The sequence below is a fragment of the Dendrobates tinctorius genome, unplaced genomic scaffold, assembly GCF_039654945.1.
Source record: "Dendrobates tinctorius isolate UK_male_01 unplaced genomic scaffold, ASM3965494v1 ptg000081l, whole genome shotgun sequence".
Classification (NCBI taxonomy): Eukaryota; Metazoa; Chordata; class Amphibia; order Anura; family Dendrobatidae; genus Dendrobates; species Dendrobates tinctorius.
The window spans coordinates 12741798-12769577 of NW_027361749.1; the positions used below are offsets into that span (position 1 = coordinate 12741798).

The 27780-nt window shown below is 43.4% G+C and overlaps 1 protein-coding gene across 3 annotated transcripts in view; it reads left to right on the forward strand.

The window, feature by feature from the left end:
* The window catches only part of SPIDR (scaffold protein involved in DNA repair), a 787075-nt gene that overhangs the window by 424510 nt on the left and 334785 nt on the right, over window positions 1–27780 (forward strand). The gene's annotated exons all lie outside the window — the stretch shown is intronic.

The following is a 27780-nucleotide window of genomic DNA, read 5'->3' on the forward strand; positions in this document are numbered from 1 at the left end:
GTCAATAAGGCAAAGCAATCAAGAAGGCACAATCAACCAGTAACAAAAATATCTAACAAATATATTAAAAAGGACTTGTTATAAGAAAAAAGTACATTTTAATCAGTAGATCTTGGTCTGATCCTACCACAACTCCTGGCCAGAGGAGGATGTAAACGAGTATCCGCCCTTTTCTCACCATGAAACAACAAAAACCCTCACTGTAGCATTGACCCACTCCCACCTGGATTACTGCAACGCTCTATTAATTGGCCCCCCCGTTACTCGACTTTCCCCTGTCCAGTCCATACTTAATGCAGCAGCCAGGGTCATCTATCTGGCTAATCGGTACTCAGACACGTCCGCTCTTCGCCAGTCCTTACATTTGCTGCCCATTCATTATAGGATCCAATTCAAAGTACTTGTTCTCACCCACAAAGCTCTCCACAGTCCAGCTGCTGCGCTCTGCAAAAGACTTTCGACTAAGGCCTGTTTCACACTTCCGTTTTTGTGTCCGCCAAACGGATCCGTTTCCGTTTTTTTGACGGAAACTGATGCAAACGGATCCGTTTTAAAAAAAACGGATCCGTTTTTTTGACGGATCCGCGGTAACCGCTAATGGAAGTCTATGGGACAAAAAAAGGATCCTGCAAAAAATTGGCGGATCCATTTTTTTACGGAAACCAACGGATTTTGACGGATTTGAAAAAACGGAAGTGTGAAACAGGCCTAACCTCTGCACTAATCCGTAGCTCCCAACTCCCGACTCCAAGACTTCTCCCGCGCTGCGCCAATCCTCTGGAATGCTCTACCCAAAAAAATTAGGACTATCCACAATTTGCATAGTTTCAGGCGCTCCCTCAAAACACATTTGTTCAGAGCGGCCTATCACGTTCACTAATCAAAGTCATTCTATGTGTAAGTGTGCATGTGTAGCCCATTCACTATCTCCATCCATCCTTCACTCCCTCAAGATGGCTGGACCATCATTGTAAATACACCACTGTACTTTGTATCTCCCCCACCTCACTGTGGATTGTAAGCTCTCACGAGCAGGGTCGTCTTATTTTGCTTTAATTATTGTATTGTTAACGTTGTTAATTATGACTTGTGTTTTGAAACTGTTAAACTGTAAAGCGCTGCGGAATATGTTGGCTCTATATAAATAAAGATTATTATTATTATACAGACAGGACAGCACGGGATCGCAGCTCCTGTTTTCTGAGAGGTAGAACATTTCTCTTGACTGTTTATTTTTGTGAAGTAAAACATTTTTTAATCAACTGTGTTCCCATGCTGCAATGGCTGTATACTCGTTTACTTCCTCCCCTGCCCAGTAGATGTGATACGATCAGACCATGTTCCTACACAGTCAGATACAGCCATTACACAGTACACAGCAGGGACACATTTATAAGATTATCTCAGCACAGGAACATTTTTTTTAACACATCCATTTGTGGAACATATCATTATACCAAGATCTATTGATTAAAATATACTTTGCTTATGGGACTACCCCTTTAAGATGTTTATATCTGGTGTAGAGGGTTTCTGCTCTCTGGCGTTTATATCAAAACAGAATACAATTTATTGTCCTTTATAAACTTTATAGTTTCAAGCTGAAGACTGCTTTCTTCAGCACAAATGAATACCAAAGCAGTCCTTTCTCTGGGTAAGACAAAGTAAATCAAAACGGTTTCACCAACTTTGTAGTACAGACACTTAATGTCATTAAGGGCTCATTCTCATCTGCGCATAAATTGGATAAGTGCACTCCTATAAAAAAGCGGATTGCTCTCAGACTAATGTTCAATAATTCTGCGCTGTTTTGCGATTTTTTTTTTTTTTTTCTCATCTTGAATCTGGATGAGAAAAAAATTGCAGCATTCTGCGAGTGGCAGCATTTATTGGACAAGACTCACCAATGCAAGTCAAAGGATGCGAGAAAAAAATTGTACGGCACACGGACCATGCGTGTACCATCCCATTATTACTCATGCACTCAAAGGAAATCTGACATTTCATCAGCAAAGTGCAGTAAATTCATAACCCGAGCTATCAGAATAGAATAGATATCTAGATAGAAATGTGTCAGTGAGATATATAATCGGTGCTTTGCGTGTGTAGTTTTCTGTACTTGTATTAGCTAATAAATGAAAAAAATGGTGTGGGGTCCCCCTATTTTAAATAACCAGCTAAGGGAAAGCAAACAGCTGTGAGCTGGTCTTAATAGTCTGGGAAGGGGTCAATAGCCATGGAGCTTCCCAGCCTATTATTATCAGCTCCCAGGTATCTGCTGTGTCTTTACTGGTTATTAAAAAGGGGTACCCTAAAAAAATGACGTGGGGTCCCCCCTTTTTTTAATAACCAGCAAAGGCTAAGTAGACATCTGCGGGCTGATGTGAATATGTTGGGAAAGTCCATGGATATTGGCCCCTTTCCAGCCTATTAAGACCAGCCCTCAGCCGCCTCAGAAATGGCGCATCCATTAGATGCGCCAATTCTGATGCTTATCCTCGGCTCTTCCGGATTGCCCTGGTGTGTTGACAATCAGAGTAATGATTTTGAGGTTGTTGTCAGCTGACCTCAATATGGACTTCGGCGCACCCTGTGGATTATTGTTTTATGGTAATAAATGGGTAAAAGAGGGATTATTTTTATTTTTTTTAACAAACAAAGGACTTGTGTGTTTCTTTCTTGACTACGGGGTTAGTAATATGGGTGTCTGATAGACACCTCTCCATTAATAACCCCTGGGCTTGATGTCAGCAGACATTACACAGCTGACATCAACACCAAAACCATTGCCCCAATTGCCAAGGGCAATTAGGAAGAGCTGTGGCTAAGCGTCAGAGTTAGCGCATCTAATAGATGCTCCGTTTCTGGGGCGACTGAGGGCTTATCTTATTAGGCTGGGAAAGGGCCAATGTCCACTTATAACTAAAAGTTGATGAATATGACTTCCATTTTTTTAATACAATTTATATATTTCCATCATAGTTTCATAAAACTTTCCATATCAAATAGTATGTGTAACAATTCAAACAAGTGGTGTGAAGGCTGTCCTCTCAAGAGCTTACAGTTTATGCGATGGAGAAAAGAGGAACTTGCATATCATACTATTTTTGCTGTAAGAAAACAGAAACCTGATGGAACAGATATTAATGCCAGTGTGTACACAGACCATAATATATAATACAAAAATGACAATAAAAAGAATGTTGTACACATACATTACCAGTCAAAAGTTTGGTTTTCCTTGTCACTATATGAATGTGCACAATGTAAATTCAGACTAAAGGCAGCAAAACCACAAAGGAGCACATATGGACAAAAGGAGTAGGGAAACACATGTGAAACAACCAGAATGTGTTAAACCTTAGATTACTCAAAGTACTCTCTATGCTCTTTGGACAGCAAAGAAGATTACAAGAAGTGCCCATGCTTTGCATGAATAGGGCCAACCGGGATATGACTCATCACTGGAGCCAAAAAAGTTGGCCAATTTCCTTGTAACCTGGACTAAAGAACATAGTTGCGGAAAGTTTAGTTTATCCCACTAAAGTTCTCTTGACATTACTCCACATTAAGCTTGGACTGATGTGTTTGTGAAAGTCTTGCGAAAGTAGAGACTTCTAAGTATCTGTGTACTAAGTTTCAATGACTGTGTGAAGCAAACCTGAAGGAAGCCATTTTTGTGGGTCCCGATATTCGGAAACTCATGAAGGACGACGCATTGAAAACAAAAATGAAAGCTGTTGAGAAAAAGGTCTGGAATTCTTTTAAAGAAGTTGTGCAGAAATTTCTTGGTAATAACAAAGATCCAAAATATAAGTCCATCTTGGAGAACATGCTGGAACATTTCAATGCCTTGGGATGTCTGATGAATTTGAATTTGAAGTTACATTTTTTACATTCCCATTTGGACTACTTTCCTGAAAACCTTGGTGCTGTTAGCAAAGAGCAAGGAGAAAGATTTCATCTGGATATCAAGGAACTGGAACGACGATATCAAGGTATTTGGAATGTGAACGTGATGGGGAATTACTGCTGGATGCTTCACAGAGAAGATCCACAGTATCAAAAGAAGCTTTGAAGTGAAAAGGAAAAGACGCAAGAATTTCCAAAAAAATTGCTGAATGAATGTTCAGTACATTTTTACATGTAATATTGGGTACGTTTTTGGCTACAATATAGATTTTTCTTGTTCATTTCGCTTGCATGTAAATTCACACTCTCTTTTTGCAAAATCTATATGTGATGGTTAAATACTGAAGTGTTTTTTTAATTAGGGCATAAGAAAACAATCAGTTATTGGATTTGAAATTGTTTTTCATAAACCCAAATTTTGCATACCTTTGTTATTATAGCAGCATAGTCAGTACATACACACACCATAAACGTTGTGCCCCAAATCAGTACAGACCCACACCATAAATGATATGCCCCATCAATATAGACTCACACCATAAGCTATGCACCCTGTCAATATTGACACACATCATAAACAATGTGCCCTTTAGTCAATACAGACCCACACAATAAGGGATGTGCCCCAGTAAATACAGACTAATATTATAAACGATGAGCCCCTTGTTAGTTTATTATTCTACTTCATATGTCAGCCTGACTTTTTAGATTTGGCTCAAGCTATTCCGTGACATAATCTTTGGTGTGTGTTTCTGTCATTGTCCCTCATTGTCGTTCTGACCCAACTCGCTGACACCGCTTCCCTCAGCAACTCCCCATCTTGCAGATGCATTGCAGATTCAACATTGCGTCCTCTACATGGCGCTTAAGATTACTGTATGGTGGTGAAAGGGGAAATAACAGATTGCCCTTGAGACTTGATAAGTTGAGTGACTTATACCAAGGCTGTCTGTGGAAGCCCTTTTGAGTTAATGGATACTCGACAGGTAAGTATCCTGCTTTCTCAACTGCTCTTACAACTTTACTTCAATGTATCATAGAAATAGGAGTTATTGGGATGATGGTCATGCTCTTATTGCAATCTGAGTACATTTTTTTTTTTTATGTCTAATTAAAACAAAACAGTTTTAGCTCTAAAACTTGTCAAAACTTCATGTTAATCTTATAATTTTTTTCTGTCCTATTTTGTTTTTACCTCTACATGTCCATGACTAAATTTGCTTCTTTCTATGCCATACTTTTTTTTTCTAAGAAAATTCACAATAAAAAATGTGTTAAATTTTTTTGGAGTAAACTGTATTGGTGATCTATACAGTAAAAATAGAAAATTAAGTACACTTAGTCTGGGGTTAAATTTTCTCATATTCATCTAAGGGCCATTTCAACATCAGTGGTTTTTCTTGTGCGCAAGAAATGAAGCGCTTTTCATCAGAGTTTTGGATTAGATTTTCATCACTGTTTGGTAAGTATGTTAGTTTTTTATCATCAAAGCTTCATCAGTGTTTTTTTTTTTAAGTACGAGAAAGTTTCTCAAGCTGATTCTATCAAATAAACATAAAAACATGAAAAACTGACATTAGGCTGCAACTAATATGGCATCTCGATGTTGTCCCAATTTTTCACTGACCTATAGATTTGCATCAGAGCGTTTTGATCAGTGACCGGGAATAGTGATGAGCGAGTATACTCGTTGCTTGGGTTTTCCCGAGCATGCTCGGGTGTCCTCCGAGTATTTTGGTGTGCTCGGAGATTTCGTTTTTGTTGTCTCATCTGCATGATTTGCGACTGCTAGACAGCTTGAATACATGTGTGGAATGCCTGTTTGTTAGGGAATTCTCCCATGTATTCAGCCTGTCTACAAGTCGCAAATCATGCAGATTAGGGGATGAAAACTAAATCTCCCGAGCACGCCACAATACTCGGAGGACACCCCATCATGCTTGGGAAAACCCGAGCAACGAGTATACTCGCTCATCATTAACCGGGATCAAAAACAGCCAAGTTTTTTTTTTTTTTGCTGACCACTTGATCTGTATAAAACCTTGTACTTTTAAACAGCTATATATACTGAGTTCTCATTATAGCCTATGTCTGAAAATCACAGATAAAATTGTACGTGGAAAATTGATATCTGAATGAGCCCTATGTCTCGAGTAGAAGCAAGGAGTCAGTCCTACTAACAATTTCTTTACTGTCATACTATTTATTTCACCCCATGAAACCCACATTCCTTTGTATTCTTTGTTGCAAACGTAATGATTTTTCTTTCTACTTGGATGCTATGTACTTGTGCTTTTGCTGTTTGGTGTTTCACATGCCTGTGAAAAGAAGTATACACGCTACTGATGTGCATTTAATAGATTCTCACAAGTGACGTAAAAAGTTTTCTTATCTGTACGAGTTTTATTACCTTGAACATTGCCCTCAGTTCCGGTCCTATGTACTTTGTCTTTCTATGACCTCCTTCCCTGTACTGTTTGCTTTTGTGTGGGTGATGTACCGTAGATTGTATTTGTACTGATAATCCTTACTCTGAGGTCATTTATATGTATGTATGTGTTCCAAGACAAATACCCCACTTGAAAAAGTTTGCTTAGTGTGTAGTATGTAAATAAAAGAATAATTTCAGATGTCCTCCTTTTTTTAAGTTTTATCCCAGCTATCTAAATTGAGACAAGTGTATTTTTATGTTCCTTGTGTGTTTCAGTACATTTATAGCAATGCCCACTTCCAGTTAAGCCCCCCCCATACACAGTAGGTTAATAGACTACATATAACCTGTTGATATAGCGGATTCGGACGACCGTCTAATGTGTATTGGAGCCACCGACAATTTACTTTTGGAGAAAATAAAAACCTGGCATGTCAGAGATGGCTGCCATCTGAACGATTGCCCGAGCCATGTAATATATATGGCGGCCTTTAAAACCACAAGGAACATACATACAGATGACTCAATGGTTATCAGGACCCACAATGCAGCATCTTAACTTGTCACAGAAGGTTATCTCACTTGAGAGGATTCATGTACCGTAACTAATCATTGTGCAAGGTTATAAATGGTGTGGATTTGTGTTTCATGTGGGATAATAAAAATAGAGATACAATACAGGGGATTTTGATATGCAATGAAACATATGAGATGAAATTGGAATCCTACAGATGTACAGAATGGATGTCATAGATAAATGCCCCTGTCTAGGGGCTGGCTGGCACTTTTCAGCCTGGGGGGCAATCACAAGGCAGTGGACCTCGAATTGTGGTGGCCCACCTCTGCCCTGCTTATCTCTGGCTGCTGCATTAAAGGTCCTGTCACACTAAGCGAGATCGCTAGCGAGATCGCTGCTGAGTCACTAGAACTGTGACGTTATAGCGATCTTACCAGCGAGATCGCTGTGTGTGACAGTGACCAGCGACCAGCCCCCCTGCCGGGTATCGCTGATGGTGCCCGAAATGTCTGGACATTTCTTTGGTCGCTCATGTCCCGCTGAGTCGCTTGTATCGTCACATTTGACACCTAGCCTAACGACCTTGTTAGCGACTCAGAAGCAAGATAAGGTGGGGATTAGCGTTCCCGACATCGTTACAAAGGTCGCTATGACACGCTAGATCGTTGCTCCGTTGTTGGGTAAATTAGACTGTCTGACATCTCAATAGCGACCACATAGCGATGCGGCAACGATCCCTGTCGTGTCGTATCGCTGTCGGGATCGTTATAGCATCGCTAGGTGTGACGGGACCTTAAAGCAGCAGAGATAACAGGCTTTCAAGACAGGATTACATAGATATGGGAACAGAACCGAGCTTACTGCCTACATACTGTCCAAAGCAAGTGAAATACATAGACACAAGAACAGAACCAAGATTACTACGTAGATAAGGGAACTGAAAGGAGTTTACTACAGAGATGTGGGAGCAGAACCGAGTTTACTACAGAGATATGTGAGCAGAACAGAGCTTACTCCAGAGATATGGGAGCAGAACAGAGCTTACTACAGAGATATGGGAGCAGAACCGAGCTTACTACAGAGATATGGGAGCAGAACCGAGCTTACTACAGAGATATGGGAGCAGAACTGAGTTTACTAGAGAGATAGGGAAGCAGAACCGAGCTAACTACAGAGATATGGGAGCAGAACAGAGCTTACTACAGAGATATGGGAGCAGAACTGAGCTTACTGTAGAGATATGGGAGCAGAACAGAGCTTACTACAGAGATATGGGAGCAGAACTGAGCTTACTACAGAGATATGGGAGCAGAACAGAGCGTACTACAGAGCTATGGGAGCAGAACAGAGCTTACTACAGAGATACCACCATGGTTACTTACCGTTAGCCGGTTTTTCCGGAACCCATGACAGCACCACATGAGAGAGGGATCTGCCCCGCCAGACCAGGAACCTACTGAAACATTAGGGGCGGCACCTCTCCCCCGCTTCAGTTGGATTACAGAGCATTGAGAGGACTTCCCGGTTAGTTACATGTTTATCCATCACCACAACACACAAATGCACCCGACTATTGTGCACACCCATATGGTGAAAAAGGGGGGGAATATACGGGTGCTGTCATGGGTTCTGGAAAAACTGGCTACCGATAAGTAACCATGGTGGTTTTCCCTTCACCCATGACAGCACCACATGAGAGATTTTTGGAGACTTCGAAACATCTTAGGGAAGGACCACCTGTTATGAGTCACCGTAGGAGGCAAAAACAGAAATACTAGCTAAGTCCAGAAAACCAGAGACGTTGGCAGCTATCGGATTGCAGACCCCTGAACCTAACAACAACTAGCAGTAGCCGTGGGGGGGTTCCTACGGTGCCCTAGACCCCTCGATCACAGCCGGAGAACTACATAGCCTAAAGACAGAAAGGGAAATCTAAACTGCCCCAGAGCAGACCCCAAAGCAATAGGCAGCCCCCAACATATAATGACGGTGAAGCAAGATGAAAAAACACTCAAACAGATAGAAAGATAGGCTGAGCAAATGATGGGGCCCAAGCTAACTAAATAGGACAGAACAGAAAAGCTGCTGTCTGTAATCCGCCAAAACCCTCTCAAAAACAAGAGCCAACAGACTGATAGGGGAAAAAAGCCCTGAAGACGCTAGGCTTAAAAAAGACTATATCAGTACTCGGGTATTATCTGAAGACAGAGCAAAAAGGAATTCAGCTCACCCAGCAGGGAAAGGCAGAAATCCAGAAAAACAAGGCAAAACAAAACCAAAACACAAATGCAAAAAGTAAAGCAGAAAACTTAGCTTTTGAGGAGCAGGAATCAGACTGGTCTCCAAGAATCCCTCAGAGTAATCACCCGCAAGGCAGAAGGGCGTCGGCTGCCTTATATCCAGTCAGCAATCCCAGTCACCCAGTCATCATCATTCTGCTCAGGTGCTTTGTAATCAGCCTCACTACCTTCCTTCACCAGAAGAGGGAGTTCATCAGACCTCAATGGTGAAGGGGAAAATTAACTCACAACAACCACCGCTTGCAGCACCCTTCTACCAAAGGTTAAGTCAGCAGAGGAGGATAGATTTAATCTATAGTGTTTAAAGAAGGTTGAGAGTGAGGCCCAGGTAGCGGCCTTACAAATTTGCTCAATTGATACCTCTGCTTTTTCAGCCCAGGAGGTCGCCACGGCTCTGGTGGAATGAGCCTTGATGCCATCAGGAATCGGGACCCCACTAGCTGAGTAGGCTACACTAATGGCCTCCCTAATCCATCTGGCAATAGTCCCTTTTGATACACCGTAACCTTTCCTGGCACCCTGGAAGGCCACAAATAGGGACTGGGACCTCCTCCACTGGCTAGTTACTGATATATATTCTAAGAGGGCTCTTTTGACGTCCAGATTATGGAATTTCTCCTCTCCTGGGTTTTTTGGATTGTCAAAGAAGGAGGGAAGGACAATTTCCTGGCTACGATAGAAATCTGATACAATTTTTGGTAAATAAGCAGGGTCTGTTTTTAGGACAACCCTGTCTTGGTACACCTGGGTATACTTTAGGGTGGGTTAACTGAGAGGGCCTGCAAGTCACTCACTCTATGTGCCGAAGTAAGGGCCACTAAAATAATGTTTTTTAGCGTAAGATATTTCACTGGTAGTTGTTGCACAGGTTCAAATGGCTCCTTCGTGAGAGCTTCTAACACCAGGTTTAGATCCCAGGGAGCTATTTTTGGCAAGGGGATTGGTTTGGACCTCTGGCAGGATTTAATCAATCTAGCTACCCATCTGTTCGCTGCTATATTACAGTTATATAGAGCGTCTAGTGCTGAAATTTGCACTTTGATTGTATTTACTGCTAGGCCTAGTTGTAGTCCTGCCTGCAAGAACTCTAAGATAGCTTTGATCGGGGGTTCTTGATCTAACGGTCTTCCTAGAAACTGCAGAAACTTATTCCATGTCCTACCGTATATATTGGTTGTTACTGGCTTTCTACTTTTCATCAGTGTAGCCACCAACCCAGGGGAGAACCCTTTATCTTTTAAAAGTGTCCTCTCAAATTCCACACCGTCAGATGGAACCCCTTGACTTGCGTGTGGAATACCGGACCCTGAGCTAGCAGGTCTGGAATTTCTGGCAGCACCCATGGGTCTGAGAGGGACATCATCTGAAGTAGTGAAAACCATGGCCTTTTTTGGCCAGAACGGGGCTATCAAGATCACTCTGGCCTGGTCCTCTCTTATTTTCTTTACTACGGCCGGGATTAGAGCTACCGGGGGAAAGGCGTAACTCAGTTTGAACTTCCACGGAATTTGTAATGTGTCCACTGCCCTTGGGTCTTCTTTTGGGTTCAATGAACAGAATCTCTTTACCTGCCTGTTGCTTTTGTTGGCAAAGAGGTCTATTACTGGCTCTCCCCAGAGTTGTACTATCTTTTGGAACACTAAATGATATAGGGCCCATTCTCTCTGTCTTAACGTGTTGCGGCTTAGAAAATCGGCCTGTATGTTCTCTGCCCCTCTGATGTGTAAGGCCGTTAGAGAGTGTAGGTGTCGTTCTACTCTGTGAAAGATTTCGTTGGTCTCGCTCATTAGGGAGTGTGACCTTGTCCCTCCCTGGTGGTTGATATAAGCCACTGTCACTTTGTTGTCCGACATGATCCGGACATTGCGGCCTTCTAGACTGGGGATGAATGTCCTTAGGGCTTTGTTTACTGCCTTTAATTCTCTTAGGTTGGAGGATGCATTTTGTTCTTGGTGTCCCCAGGCCCCCTGGGCCGCCTGTCCTCTCGGGTGTGCTCCCCACCCCGAGGTGCTTGCGTCCATTAGAATCACATCGGATACTGGACTGTGCCATAATGTTCCTGCTGCTAGGTTTGTTTTGTCTAGCCACCATCTGAAAGAATTTTTGACTTTTAAGGAAAGTTCCAGCCTTCCTTCTAAATGCCCTTTTAGCAATTTCTGTGCTGATAGGATCTCTGCTTGCAGTTGACGGGTATGAAATTGTGCCCATCTGACCGCTGGGATACAGGCTGTCAGAGTGCCTAGTAAGGACATCGCCCCTCTCAGAGTCGTGTGAGGTTGGTCTATTGCTGCCAAGATCATATTCCTCACCTTTTCCACCTTGGCCTCTGGTAAAAGACACTTTTGCTGTTCCGAGTCCAGGATGAATCCTAAAAATGTTTGTCTTTTTAGGGGTTGAAGCCTCGACTTCTTGACACTTACCATCCAGCCCAGTCTCTGTAGGGTATCTGTTACCCTTTCCACTTGTTCTGTGCAGTGACGTTCCGAGTTGCCCACAATTAGAAAATCGTCTAAGTAGGGTATTATAATTGTGTTGTGGATTCGGAGGAAGGCTGTCATCACTGCTACCACCTTCGTAAACACCCTCGAGGCTATGGATATGCCGAATGGAAGGGCTTTGAACTGAAAATGTCTGAGGTTGCCCTGAATGTAGAGAGCTACCCTTAAGTATTTCTGGTACTCTGGGTGGATCGGGATGTGGTAGTAGGCATCTTTTAAGTCGATTACGGCCATAAAGCAATTGTGGTGTAACAGCTTTATTGCCGAAGTGACTGACTCCATTTTGAAGGTCTGGTTTTCTATCCATTGGTTGACGCCTCTGAGATTTATAATCGTTCTGAATGAATGATCCGTTTTTTTTATTAGGAAGAGGGGTGAGTAGAAACACCTTCTTTCCTGTTCGCTTGGAACCTCGATCAGAACATGTTTGTCCAGCAGACTTAGGATCTCTGCTTCTAGGGCTGACTGCTCTTCTAACCCTTTCCTGAGGGGGGTCACCACAAACGATGCTCTCGGCCGTTGAAAAAAAGGAAATTTTAGGCCTCTTTTTATGATATTTAAAATCCAAGTGTTGGAAGATATATCTTCCCAGGCCTGATGAAAGAGCATCAGTCTCCCCCCTACAGGGATATCGGCGTCATTGTGGTGACTTTTTTGCGGATGAAGCGGCTCCCCCAAACATGAATCCGGACTCTTTCTTTCTTTTGTCCTCCCATCTTTTCCGATCCCCCGGACGGCCTCTATTGAATTTTCCCCTCCGAAAGGGCGGTCGTCTTTGATCACCCATAAATCTGGGGAAGCCCTTCTTCCTATCCCCTGCTTTTTCAAGGATGTCGTCTAAATTTTTTCCGAAAAGAAATTGTCCATCACATGGAAGAGAGCATAACTTAGCTTTTGATTGTAGGTCTCCAGGACAGCCTTTAAGCCATAAAGCACGCATTGCAGCATTTGATAACCCCTCTACCCTCGCCGTCAACCTCATGGAATCAGCAGAGGTGTCGGCCAAAAAGGCGGCTGCTCCATATAGAAGATACATCTCTCCTAAAATTTTTTCCCTTGGATGCGAGTTTTTCCTCCAGTTGCTGTAACCAGATCATTAAAGACAGGGCTGTGCAGGTGCCGGCTATTGCCGGTTTCAGACCCCCTGCCGCTGCTTCCCATGTATGTCTTAGGTAGGAGTCTGCTTTTTTATCTAGCGGATCTCTCAGTACTCCTGAGTCTTCTGCCGCATCAATTTTTGGGACCTTGTCCCAGATATCTGTATCTTTAGGCTCAAAGGGATATCTCCTTTTTGAGGAGGAGGGAAGGCTACCTGATCTTTCAGGCTTCCTCCACTCTCTTTCAATAAGTGCCTGGAATTTATCGTTGACCGGAAAGGTGCGTTTTTTCCTTTCCTGTAATCCCCCAAACATTACGTCTTCTAGGGACTTAGTTACTTTCTCCTCCTGTAGGCCCATGGTCGTTCTAATGGCCTTAAGGATAGCGTCTGTATCCTCTACCGGGAAACACGGCCTGCCCCCCGTATCACTATCCGAAGAGGAGGAGGATCTGTGTTCAATCTTATATTCGGACGAGGAAGAGTCTGATGAAAATCTTGGGGAGTCTTTTCTATATTTCTTTTTCTTTAATAATACTTTAAGTGAGCTCTCTACTTCGGACCTTATGACTGATCTGAGGTTAGATGCCAGGCTCGGCACCTACATCATAGTACGCTGGATACAGCTGGCGCAAAGGTCCTTTTGCCAATATTTTGCTAGGGGGCTCTGGCATATAGCACATTCTCTATTATTCCTTTTGCTCCCTGCTTTTTTGCCTTTTTCCTAAAGGAAAAAATAACACAAGAAGAACCCTGTCAATATTGGTCTAACATTCTCGAAGATCACTCACCACCCACAAAGTCAGATACCGGACTCGGAGGCTGTGTTGGAGCATGCGTCCTGCACTCTCTCGATCTCGAGGAATCCCTCGATCTATGGCTCGGGCTGCTGCTCTTGCCGCTTGAACGGCTCCCATGTTTGCGTGCAGAGGTCTGCGACTGGGCCAGAGACAAAGGAGACGATGAACGCTCCTGCTGAGACTCCATTGTAGCACCTGGCCGTCTTGCTTCTTGCTCTCCTTTTGTAGGTGCCTCCGGTGAGTGCTCGGTACTCCTCCCCCCCTGTGACCGCCGGACGTTTTCCTTCTTCTGTGGCCGGTGCCGCACCCGGCACCATGTTAACGTCAGCCGGCGCGCTCCCAGGATGCACCGTGCCGACGATGTCAGATGCCGGAAACCGCCCCCGGCTTCCCCTGTCGCTTCAGGGAGAAGGATCGGGCGTGCGCAGGGGAAGGGAGGCACGGAGGAGAACCCCGCTGCTGAGGTCGCCATACCGCACCCGCACGAACCCAGGGCCTGCAGGAGGAACCCCGGGGACTGCGCTTCCAGGCCACCGACGGCCGGCGCTGCAGGTAAGCTGACCTGCTCTTCCCGCGCCGGGACGGCCCTGGGTCCATCTTCATCCATGACAGGCACCGTCGCTGTCAGACTGGGATCCTGTTCCAGGACAGGAACCCAACTGAAGTGGGGGAGAGGTGCCGCCCCTTATGTTTCAGTAGGTTCCTGTCCTGGCGGGGCGGATCCCTCTCTCATGTGGTGCTGTCATGGGTGAAGGGAAAAAGGGAGATGAACTGAGTCTACTAGAGAGATATGGGAGCAGAACCGAGCTTCCTACAGAGATATGGGAGCAGAACAGAGCTTACTACAGAGATAAGTGAGCTGAACTGAGTTTACTAGAGAGATAGGGAAGCAGAACCGAGCTTACTAGAGAGATATGGGAGCAGAACAGAGCTTACTACAGAGATATGGGAGCAGAACCGAGCTTACTACAGAGATATGGAGCAAAGCTGAGCTTACTACAGAGATATGAAGCAGAACTGAGCTTGCTACAGAGATATAGGAGCAGAACTGAGCTTACTACAGAGATATGGGCGAGCAAAACAGAGCTTACTACAGAGATAAGGGAGCTGAGCTGAGTTTACTAGAGAGATAGGGACGCAGAACCGAGCTTACTAGAAAGATATGGGAGCAGAACAGAGCTTACTACAGAGATATGGGAGCAGAACCGAGCTTACTACAGAGATATGGAGCAGAGCCGAGATTACTACAGAGATATGGGAGCAGAATTGAGCTTACTACAGAGATATGGGAGCAGAACTGACCTTACTACAGAGATATGGGAGCAGAACAGAGCTTACTACAGAGATAAGGGAGCTGAACTGAGTTTACTAGAGAGATAGGGAAGCAGAACTGAGCTTACTAGAAAGATATGGGAGCAGAACCGAGCTTGCTACAGAGATATGGAGCTGAGCTTACTACAGAGATATGGGTGCAGAACCGAGCTTACTAGAGAGATATAGGAACAGAACCGGGCTTACTACAGAGATATGGGAGCAGAACAGAGCTTACTACAGAGATATGGGAGCAGAACTGAGCTTACTACCTAAATATGGGAACAGAACTGAGCTTGCTACAGAGATATGGGAGCAGAACAGAGCTTACTAAGTCTACTACATAGATACGGGAACAATACCAAGCTTACGGCATACATATGGTACCAGAATCTAGATTACTACATCGATACAGTACCAGAACCAAGCTTACTGCTTAGCTATGGTACCATAACTGAGCTTACCTTCAAACATACCAACTCCAGAAACACGGACATGTAAACACACAGGACGGCAATGGCGTTGCTAGGGTCCTAAAATGTCAGGGGTCCAAGCCCCAAAGTGCATGTTTCCCCATATGACCCCCCCCTATAGCCATATAAAATAGCATCTGTACATATGAAATTACAGTATACCACTGATGCTAGCCAACAATACACAATGCAAAGACCAATATTATCAAAATGAATACTATAAAAGACCAAAACAATAGGGCTGTACAATGTCCACCACCACACCGCAAATACATAATATAATATGACCATTACCTCTACATAACAAAACACTCTACAAAGACAAAGACCAATGACCCCACCATACACCTTCTACTACACAATGACTGAAACACATTAAGCTGTTACTAAATAAAAAAAATAAAAAAACTACTAAAAAGAGCAATATTACCACCTAACAGTAACCGTATATTAATAAATACCAGTCCCACAGAACATACACGTGATTACAGTACAGTTATATATACTAACTTACACATGACATTCTTTCTGATATGGGTCGTTCCCTTTTCCAGTCTTTTCCATCTGGCTCAGACCTCCATTACCAGTTCTCCAGCCACAGCTTGTCTGCACAGATTACAACAAAAACACATTTTCAGCGACGCCGCCATCTATTTCCAACCTACAAAAACTCCCCACTCTGCGTGCACTTGCGGTGTGGCGCATCGACCCCAATATTTAAAAAAATGTGCCATTATTAGGATTACTCCCTCCCCAAAAAATGAAAGTGTCCCATAGAAAGTATTAAGGCCACTACTGTGCAAAGGTCTGTATTCTATATAATATCCCAAGTGCCCCCTTCCAGCAACAAATACCCTTGAGTGTCCACTTAAAGTTAATAATGCCCCCCCAACAAAAATAAATAAATAATGGAACCAGAGTGCCCCATCAAAACTAATAATGCCCCCTTTTATAACAAATAATGTCCTCTGAGTGCCCACACAGCTCTGTATTTACAGAATGATAGTCCTACAGCCCCCAATACACAATATGATGGTCCCCAAAGCCCTTTATAATACATTGAGTACCCCAGAGCTCCCTATATATAGTAAAATGACTGCATAGCCCCTATATGCAATATGATGTCAGCACTTCCCCCTATATATAGTATGAAGGTCCTCACTGTCCTATATGTATTATACATTGGGGAAAAAAGTATTTAGTCAGCCACCAATTGTGCAAGTTCTTCCACTTAAAACGATGAGAGGCCTGTAACGGACATTTTAGGTAGACCCACAACTATGAGTCAAAATGAGAAAACAAATCCAGAAAATCACATTGTCTGATTTGGCAAGATTTATTTTGCAAATTATGGTGGAAAATAAGTATTTGCTCACCTAAAAAACATGCAAGATTTCTGGCTCTCACAGACCTGTAACTTCTTCTTTAAGAGGCTCCTCTGTCCTCTACTCATTGCCTGTAGTAATGGCACCTGTTTGAACTTGTTATCAGTATAAAAGACACCTGTCCACAACCTCAAACAGTCACACTCCAAACTCCACTATGGTGAAAACCAAAATTTCTGTCGAATGACACCAGAAACAAAATTGTACCCTGTACCAGGCTGGGCAGACTGAATCTGCAATAGGCAAGCAGCTTGGTGTGATGAGATCAACGTTGGGAGCAATAATAAGGAAATGGAAGATATACAAGACCACTGATAATCTCCCTCGATCTGGGGCTCCACGCAAGATCTCACCCTCGTGGGGTCAAAATGATCACAAGAACGGTGAACAAAAACCAAGAACCACATGGGGGGACTTAGTGAATGACATGCACAGAGCTGGGACCACCGTAGCAAAGGCTACCATCAGTAACACACTACGCCACCAGGGACTCAGATCCTTCAGTGCAAAATGTGTCCACCTGCATAAGCCAGTACATGTCCGGGCCCTTATGAAGTTTGCTAGAGAGCATTTGGATTATCCAGAAGAGTATTGGGAGAATGTCATATGGTCTGATGAAACCAAAGTAGAATTATTTGGTTGAAACAAAACTCTTCGTGTTTGTAGGAGACAGAATGCTGAGTTGCATCCAAAGAACACCATACCTACTGTGAAGTATGGGAATCGCAGCATCATGCTTTGTTGCTGTTTCTCTACAAAATGACCAGGATAACTAATTTGTGTACATGAAAGAATGAATGGGGCCATGTATTGTGAGATTTTGAGTGCAAACCTCCTTCCATCAGCTAGGGCATTGAAGAAATGTGGATGGGTCTTTCAGCATGATAATGATCCCAAGCACACCACCAGGGCAATAAAGGAGTGGCATTGTAAGAAGCATATGAAGGTCCTGGAGTGGCCTAGCCAGTCTCCAGGTCTCAACCCCATAGAAATCCTTTGGAGGGATTTGAAAGTCCGTATTGCCCAGGGACAGGCCCAAAACATCTTTGCTCTAGAGAAAATCTGCATGAAGGAATGGGACAACATACCACCAACAGTGTGTGCCAACCTTGTGAAGACTTACAGAATTCGTTTGACCTTTGTCATTTCCACTGTGTATAAAAAAACAGTGTGTGTGTATATATATATATATATATATATATATATATATATATATATATATATATATATACACACACGCACATTATGAAGGTCCTCACCCCCACCATTCCTCAAACAGCCCGAATCATCCCTTTTCCACACAGCCCCTCATCACCCCATTCCCCACACAGCCCCTCATCGCCCCATTCCCCACACAGCCCCTCATTATCCCCCATTCCCTACATAGCCCCTCATTATCCCCCATTCCCCACATAGCCCCTCATGATCCCCCCATTCCCCACACAGCCTCTCATCATCCACCCATCCTCCACACAGCCTCTCATTATCCCCCCATTCCCCATACAGCACCTCATCATCCCCCTTCTCACCACACAGCCCCTGATCTTTACCCCATTCCACACATAGCCCCTCATCACCCACCATTCCCCACACAGCCTCTCAGCCCCCACTGCTCCTAATCATCCCTTCTCCCCACACAGCCCTTCATCACCAATTCCCCTCACAGCCTCTCATCACCCCCAATTCCCCACACAGTCTCTCATCACCCCCAATTCCCCACACAGCTCCTCATCATCCCCATTCCCCACACAGCCCCTCATCACCCCCCATTCCCCACACAGCGCCTCATCATTCACCCTTCTCACAGCCCCTCATCTTCACCCCCTTCTCCCCACAGCCCCTCATCTTCTCCCCACAGCCCCTCATCTTCTCCCCACAGCCCCTCATCTTCACCCCTTCTCCCCACAGCCCCTCATCTTCACCCCTTCTCCCCACAGCCCCTCATCTCATCCCCCTTCTCCCCACAGCCCCTCATCTTCACCCGCCTTTCTCCACACAACCCCTCATCATCCCTTCACACCACAGCCCCTCATCTTCACCCCCTTTCTCCACACAGCCCCTCATCATCCCCCTTCTCTCCACAGCCCCATATCATCTCCCTTCTCCCCACAGTCCCTCATCTTCACACCCCTTTCTCCACACAGCCCCTCATCATCCCGCTTCTCCCCACAGCCTCTCACCATTCCCTTTCTCCCTACAGCCCCTTATCTCCCCACAGCCCCTCATCTTCCCTTCTCATTACACACAACCCCTCATCAACCCCCCTTTCTCTCCACAAAGCCCCTCATCATCTCCCCATTCCCCACACAGCACCTCATCACAATCTTCCCTTTGCAGGCCCACTCAAGTAGCAACAACCCCTTTCCAAAATACATCCTCAGGGTCCTTACACCGAGTCCTGCTTCCTCACTCCCATGGTGGAGCCCCTCATTTCACACTTCTCCAGTAGCCTTGCCAAAACACAGCTTCCTGCGATTGGATCTTCACTGGACTGAAGGAGGCCCCGCCCTTTCCAGTGACATAATTACCTCAAGAAATCAACTCTGATCTAGACACAAACCCTGCTGCCAGCCGCATCTCACAGTGCTGTACAGCACAGCAGTCACGGCCGCACGCAGTTTGCTGTGTGCAGCCATCAGGCGGCCGGCCCTACATAGCTGCTGGGTGAGTGGCCCGGGGGGCATTCGCCTCCCTTCCACCCGGCCCAGCCCGCCCCTGTCTATAAATGTAGACCTTAATTAGATTTACAAAGAAAAGGGTAATTTTCTGAGAGATATGTTAGCTGGCCACTTGGCACCAAGCTAGACTTTCAGAGAATATTTTAATCATATTTTTTGTGTACTTGTTAATGTGGTACTCCAGGGCGATACATATTATATACTTTTAAAAAACCATTGATTCCCATGCTGTTGTATATGTGAAAAAGATTTAACATGCAAAATTCCTATATAAATTCCAATGAATGATGACAGACTATACGACGGGGGGTTGTGGAAGGGGCTAGGACCGTGGCCTCATAGACTTACAATGTACAGGATAGTGGAAAAGGAGACAGGAGTTTGAGGAGTTGCAGCAGCTCCATTCATCGTGAGGTGGCAGTGGGATTATTGCTGGCTCTAGTCTTTCCTTAAGAGATGAGTTTTCAGGTTACATCTCAATCTTTCGAATGTGGGAAGCAATTCACTGTGTTGGGACTTGGGTTCTAGAGAATGGGGGATGCTCGGGAGGAGTTTCGAAGGTGATTTGGTGATAAAAGTAGGAGAGCAGAGGAGAGAAGGAGGTCTTATGAAGACCAGAGATTACATGTGGGTAGATTAGTTAAGAGATAGAGAAAAGACAGATTATTGACAGTTTTGTAGGTCATGTAGTATTTTAAATTTGATTCATTGAGAAATTGGAAGCCAATGACTGAATTTGCAGAGGGGAGGAGTAGCGATGAGACAGGCGGATGAATCAGACTGCAGAGTTAAGGTCAGACTGAAGAGGTGCGAGAGAGTATTAATTGGGAGGCCACAGAGGATGATATTTGAGTAGTTGAGGTATGAGATGATGAGGGCATACACTAGCTTTTTAGTGGATTCAGAGTTGTAACCTGTAAAGCAGCATTTAGTGAGAGCTGAGAAAGAGAAATGACAGGCCATATACAAGTTGTGAAGATGCAGAAAGGGGGTAAGGGACATAAAACCATCATAAAGACTGTGGTAAGCCCTGGTGGGCTGTGGTTATGATTATCAATATGCAATCCACACCCCTGATCTGGCAGTGTCCAAGAAGAAAAGGGGAACACTCAGGAAGAGCACCAGTGCTTTGACATGAGGACAAAGTGAGAAGTAATAAAATTACATGAACTTACATAGAAGGTGGAAGGATATCAGTTTTAATGTTTTAGACAGAGTGTACCATAGATTAAAATTTTTTTTTTAATTAAGATGATAATATTTCCAAAACTGTTGTATATTTTCCAAAGACTACCTATTTTGTTGTCACGAGCAGATGATAAAACTCTTTAAACACTGCTTTTAAGAAATTTTATTTGGGGAGGCAAAAAGCGTACACGTATAGGTTTAATCAAACTACAAGCCCCAAAGGAGGAGCGTGGCATCAATTTCCCAGACATTGGTAAGTACAATCTAGCAGCAAATCTCAGATACACCATTGATTGGTTAAGAGGTAGCTCACATTTTGCAAATGTACTTTTAGACCAACAATTAAGCCCTCATGTCTCCTTACCAGCATTACTACATATGGCCAACGATGACCGCATTGCAGACATAGGAAACCACCCCACCCTATGGCAAACTATATAGACGTGGAGGAAATGCAGGAGAATATGTCATTTGAGAAGCGATGTCTCTCCTTTTGTGCCCTTTCTGGGTAACCCGGGCTTTATGGGAGGTAAACTACCCTTATCTTACTTTGAGCTGGCTGGGCAGGGTTGCATCTTGGCAGCTGACCTATTAGATGATAGATTCTCCACACTTGCATTTGACATAGCGGCACAATGTTTACCAACATTTGTAAACAAGCCCTTCCTTTTTCTTCAAGCAAGGAGCTTAACTTTGAAAAGTATAGCAACTAGGGGTGGAGATAGAGGGAGGAACATTTTGGATGGCTTCCTTAGGACCGCCAGGTTGCAGATAGCTTCGACAAGGAGTATTTACACATTGTTGCATAAGCAATGGTCATGGGAGGATAAAAAGACAGGCCCAGCACGATGGGTTAATGATATACAGAACATCACAGTTGGGGAAATCTTAGATGCCACTTTCATGCAATGGAAGGTGATCCCCTCCAGCAGTTATGCAGACATGTCTTTATTACTCCTTCATAGAGCTTACATTACTCCACACATTAAGTCTAGGATGTCTCCAGTGGGCACATTCACATGCTCCAAATAGGAGCAGTGCCCACACCACCCTGGCAGTTTAACTGTCTAAATGCTGCAATTGATATTGATCGTAGAATTTAGAATGCAGGCTGAGGGAGGGGGCTCCCTCTGCCCTCCTATCGCATCCCATGTAACCATAGAATGTGCTCCTGTGAGCAGGTTGTGGGATGCTGTGACAGACAGGAGGCAAAGCAAGAGTTAATAACTTTAACAGGAGAATACTCCACGCAGGGAGGTAAATGGTTAATAGGAGACGTAAGCAGTTCAAAGCGTAAATAGTACGCAAAGTTAAAGAACAGCAGAAAGGGTATCAACAGTTCTTGCTGGGTTACTTGTCCTGTCAGATGTTTCCTAAGATGGGATGAATCACAGAGCAGGTGATGATGCCAACTTTGGCTGGCGTAGCACTTGTCCTGTGGGGGTCCTGAAGATAACACGGATCCATCTTCTGACAACAGCGGTTGGTTTCCGATACCTTCCGCTGTCCCTAGTCCATATACTGATGTACCTAGGAGAGTGGTCCGATGGATATGCCCTGGGGGATCAGGGCTTAAATGACGGTCCCACACTCGGTCTTTCTTAGGCGGTACGCGCATGGTACTCACAGGCCTCGATCATTTGGCACCTCGCTTCGTGGCGACCAACGGGCACACTGCATGTTTCTCCTCATGGCCTTGGCCAGCAGTGGCAGCGGTGTTCGGGTGCAGGCCTGCGGTGCATGGATTCTCCAGGGCCAGAGCACTCACTGGTCCCTGCTGCGTGCTGTCTCTTCCCGCCAAGTCTCCCTGTTTCCGCGCATGCTGAAGCTCTACCCCCTTAACCACGCCCCCTGCTTCCGCATGCAAGGATTGGCCCGGTCCCTTAAGCTTTCCCCTGGACAACAGAGGAGACAGCCCTTACAGTTCCGGAACTAGCACAGAACAGGTACCCGCGGCACGGTCCTTCTTACATTCCCAATAACATGCACTGAGAAAGCAATGATGGTTTCCATGATCATTCTGTCCTCATTATTCTTTGTCATCCTGTGTAAACAGGCTGCAATATGACCGGCAAACTATTTTAATATAGCCTATCAGTGATTGTTACTGGCCTCTAAATAGCCAGAGTAAATTTTCTGCAAGTCTAGCATATTCCAGCTTTGACTTTCTCTGATATATTTTATAGTGTTGCTTGTCCTTTCCTAGACAATACCATTTTTAAGTTATCCTATGTTAGTTATTTTAAAACAATACAGTATAATAAAAAGGGTCATTTTCTGAGCAGGTACTAGTTTAGAGCAAGTAATGAAGTAACTGCATTTTTTTTTGGTGAATGAGCACCATATTTACCTATGAGTTATCTCTAATATTCTTTATCAGCCCCTTTTAAATAGCTTATAATACTAATAGTTCATGGACAAGTGATGTTCAGTTTCTTTAAAAAAAAAAATACGTTTTTTTCTACTCTAATACAGCTACCTTTTATCACTATGATTAAATGTAACAATCTCATGTACTACATGAAAAATTAATGCTGTCCTCCATCCTCTATATAAAAAGTGGCTATACATTTTTACATTAGTCATTTTTTAATGGCCTCCTCTCTGCTGGTGCTGCTTCCATTTCTAAAATCGATGCTTCATTTTCTTGCTGCTGGCTCTCCCTGTGCCTCTAGACTACCTTTCCCAAGAGGCAGTGTTCTCTGGATTCTCGGAAAGTGCCGTGTCTGTCCCACAGCTCCCTCACGCCTTCCCTGACTGTCCACTCAATCCACCTAAAAAGCACCATCTTGAGACTCCAGTGCATGCTCTGTAAACAAATTGCTGCATATATATTCTCTCCCCTTATCTAACTTGGAATGTGCTAGACTGAGACTTGAGCACATAGACTCAGTCTACTACAGCACATCCCCTCTAGTCAAACTCACTGGCTGATCTTGACTGACAGGTTACATTCCATTCAAAGCACAGACAGGACATTTCTATACTCTGCTCTGAATGGACTACAGCAGGAATTGAGTAGCTGGAAGACACATCACCATATTTGACCGCTTAAGATAAAAGAAAAAAGCAAGTAAATTTTGAAGTTTCTGCATTTCACATCGGCATTACATTGATTTAATAATCTGATTGCCCGTTAAACAACTTTTAAGTATGCAGTGACATTTCCACCAATTGAGTCAAATTTTTTGGGCAATAGAAGAAGAGACTATATAGGGAGGCCTCTACTTACGAACATCTGACCCCTAATTATGAATGTCAGATGTTAAAAAAGCACAAATTAATTCTCATCTCACAGCTGACATCTCCCACCACCGTCTAGTTCTCTTTTTTCTACCGTCGCTCGGTGCATCTTCAGCCTCTTCACTAGAGACAAGGACTCCTATCCGAGTCCAGTCCAGAGTTCACTGCACATCATAAGCTTGCGTCGTTATCGTAACCTCATGACGTGCAGTAAGCTTTGGCCTGGATGTGTTCTTAAGTCCTGGTCTATAGCGAAGAGGCTGGAAATGCGGCGCTCAGGTGGAATAATGATTAACGGATGGTGAGTGTTCATTTTTACATACATATCCGGATTATGAACAAAGCTACGGAATGTATCCAGTTCAAAACCGGGGATTGCCTCTATACGAGCATTTTGTATATCCAGTTGCAATAATTAAATACAAAACAAACATTATTTTGTTATATCTTTGCAAATTGAGTTATGTTTATCTGTGCTCGTTTTTTTTTACCTCTATTTATTACATCTTCCCAAAGTGGTCAGACTTGTCTTCTAGACATGATTCTATTTAAGGTCCTTATGATCAGCATATTTTGCAGTTCTGAAATCCTCAGTTAATAATGTTGTATTTGGTGTTGATAAGAATCTGCATAGATGCCTCACAATAATATAGCGAGAACTTACCACTTCCTTTGCTGATGTTGATCATTATGAGGCCTGGGGTCCCAGAACTTCAAGAATGAATAATGGATTATTGCATTTTTTAATAGCGGTCATAAGTGGTTTCCGGATGTAGCAAATAAAATGTAATTGTATAATGAAAACTGTGACAACTTTTTCATATAATTTAATACTCCTGCACAATATCCATGTTTGTTTTCTTTTTGGGGCTGAAAAGTTATACTGGTCATCATGACCACATTAGTTCTTTGCTGATTATGAAGTAGTATTCTGATAACCTCACTGTAGCTGTAATAACCAGCGTACAAGTGTCATTATCGCATGACCCAAATATTTCCATCCTCTAAATGTTAATGAAGCTTCAGTGACTTATTATATAAGTTTCAAAGTGTGCCAGAGCCATTTTTCCACACAACAATGCCAGGTCACATGTTGGTTAGGTTACTGTGAGCAGTCTACATGGCTTAACCGTGTTACAATGGTCTGCAGTGTCTCCGGATATGTCTCCTATCAAGCATTCTGGGCAACATTGGTCAGCATTTGCAAGAGGAGCTGCCATCAGCAGATCTTGATGATTTGCATGCACAAGTGCAGTCAGCGCTGCAGAACATTCTTTAGATAACCATTAATAACCTCATTGATAGCATTACAAGCCATCTAAGTGGATGTGTTTCTGCACATGGTGCTTATACTCTATATTGAAGAATTCAAGCTCTTTTGAAAATTGTTTCTTTTTTTTCGTAATTTGCATACCATTAGTATGTCTATCGAGCCTATGATCTCCATAATTCTACAAATTTTCCTTCTTTGTGTTGCGATTTTAATGTTGAGTGTATTTGAAAGCCCAGATCTGCACTGTGACAGTATGGTTAGACTACAGCGTTTGTTTTTAGTCTGTTACCAGAAGTACATATAGGACAAAAAAAGACTTGTAGACATTAATTTTTAATCTAAACATTATTTGCAAAGTTGCTTTATTTTAGATGAACATACACTTTAAAACCACTATAACCAGATTTTAAATTCCCTGGCATAATAATTTTAAAAATGGCCAAATCAGTCTCATCTGTAGCTCTTGTTTTAATAAAAATATATGTAAAACATTTTGTAGGTCTAGGTCAATGACTCACTCTGTATTAATCTGATGTTAAATGAACATTTGCTTAAGCATAGCTCTTTTTTTCATGATAATTTGGCTGTTTCACTTCATACTATGGCTGACATATCTGTTGAATATGTCCAAGAGAACAATATGGTAGCTTGTACACACTTTGTTCGTTTATCTCTTATGGTGCCAGCATCTTAATGACTTTATTATCTGTTATTTATATGATGCCGAGATCACTTGAGAATTTGTATTTGACAGTGAAGTGTCTTGTTCTTTTTATTTCCAGCATCTTTTCTTTGCTCTCGTTTTAGAGTTTTTCTGATGCTGTTTACGACATACCATTCATATTTTCAGCATAACATGTAGATGCGCACTTAGCAACACAGATGACATTAGATTGTGTGCTGGCTGCTCCCTCCCGCTATTAGCTGAAGAATAAACAGGAAATAGATAACTAACCAGCTCTTGGCTATCACTCTCATATTGAATCTTTTGTGATCTGTTGATTAAGCATTTTTGGTATCAACTAAATGTAGTTTTCTCTCTACAATTCAGACTTGAACAAAACATGAATGAGAGAATTCTGGAAATGATTTCAACAATGCACATCCATTTCCTGGACTGTGTTTACATTTGCGCAAATAACATTTTTGCAAGTAATATAATGGTCCAGAACAGATATTGATAATTTCTGTGGATTCAAAAATATATCAAAATGCCTCATATGCGGGAAAAATGTTAATTTTGATAGTGGTTTAAATAATTAATTCTGTTTTTCTTGTGCTTACTTTTCTCCCAAAAAAGGGTTTTATCCAGGGGCGTAATTACTGAGAATGTATACCAAATGGGGCCCAGGCAGGATAATGGACATACAGTGAAGGAAATAATTATTTGATCCCTTGCTGATTTTGTAGGTTTGCCCACTGACAAAGATATGAACAGTCTATAATTTTAAGGGTAGGTTAATTTTAACATTGAGAGATAGAATACCAAAAATAAAATCCAGAAAATCAATCACATTGTATAAGTTATATAAATTTATTTGCATTTTGCAGTGAGAAATAAGTATTTGATCCCTCTGGCAAACAAGTATTAATACTTGGTGGCAAAACCCTTGTGGGCAAGCACAGCGGTCAGACGATTTATGTAGTTGATGATGAGTTTTGCGCACATGTCAGGAGGAATTTTGGTCCACTCCTCTTTGCAGGTAATCTTTAAATCATTACGATTTTGAGGCTGTCGCTTGGCAACTCGGAGCTTCAACTCCTTCCTTAAGTTTTCTATGGGATTAAGGTCTGGAGACTGGCTAGGCCACTCCATCACCTTAATGTGCGTCATTTTGAACCACTCCTTTGTTGCCTTGGCTGCATGTTTTGGGTCATTGTCTTGCTTGAAGACCCAGCCACGACCCATTTTTAATGTCCTGGCGGAGGGAAGGAGGTTTTCACTCAGGATTTTATGGTACATGGCTCCATCAATTTTCCCATTTATGTGTTAAAGTAGTCCTATGTCCTTAGCAGAGAAACACTCCCAAAACATAATGTTTCCACCTCCATGCTTGACAGTGGGGACGTTGTTCCTTGGGTCATAAGCACCATTTCTCTTCCTCCAAACACGGCGAGTTGAGTTATGCCAAAGAGCTCAATTTTTGTACCATCTGACCAAATCTCCTTCTGCCAATCACTCACAGAATCATCCAGGTGTTCATTGGAAAACTTCAGACGGGCCTGCACATGTGTCTTCTTGAGCAGGGGGACCTTGAGGGCACTGCAGGATTTTAAACCTTTACGGCGTTTCTCCAATCTACTGATCCGGGAAAGGCCTCCCAGCTGGCTGGCTTACAACAGGACCTGGCCCAGCAGCGTGACACCCAGACACACATCCTTAGCTATATGGCTTCGGTGGACGGTCGATTGCTCTCCTTGCAGTCGGCAGCCTCTGCTTCTTCCCCAGCTGCGGTCTCTCATCCACCTCCGCGGTTGGCCAAACTGCCGGGGTTTCGTGAACCAATGCCTTCTCCACTTTGAGCTCTTGCCACAGCAATATCCTACTGACCGGGCAAGGTGGCTTTCATAGTCTCCCATCTGGAGGGGGACGCTTTGGCTTGGGTTAATCCCCTTTGGGAGCGTGATGACCCGTGGTCACCCAGCTATCCGTCTTTTTGGACACCTTTCATTGG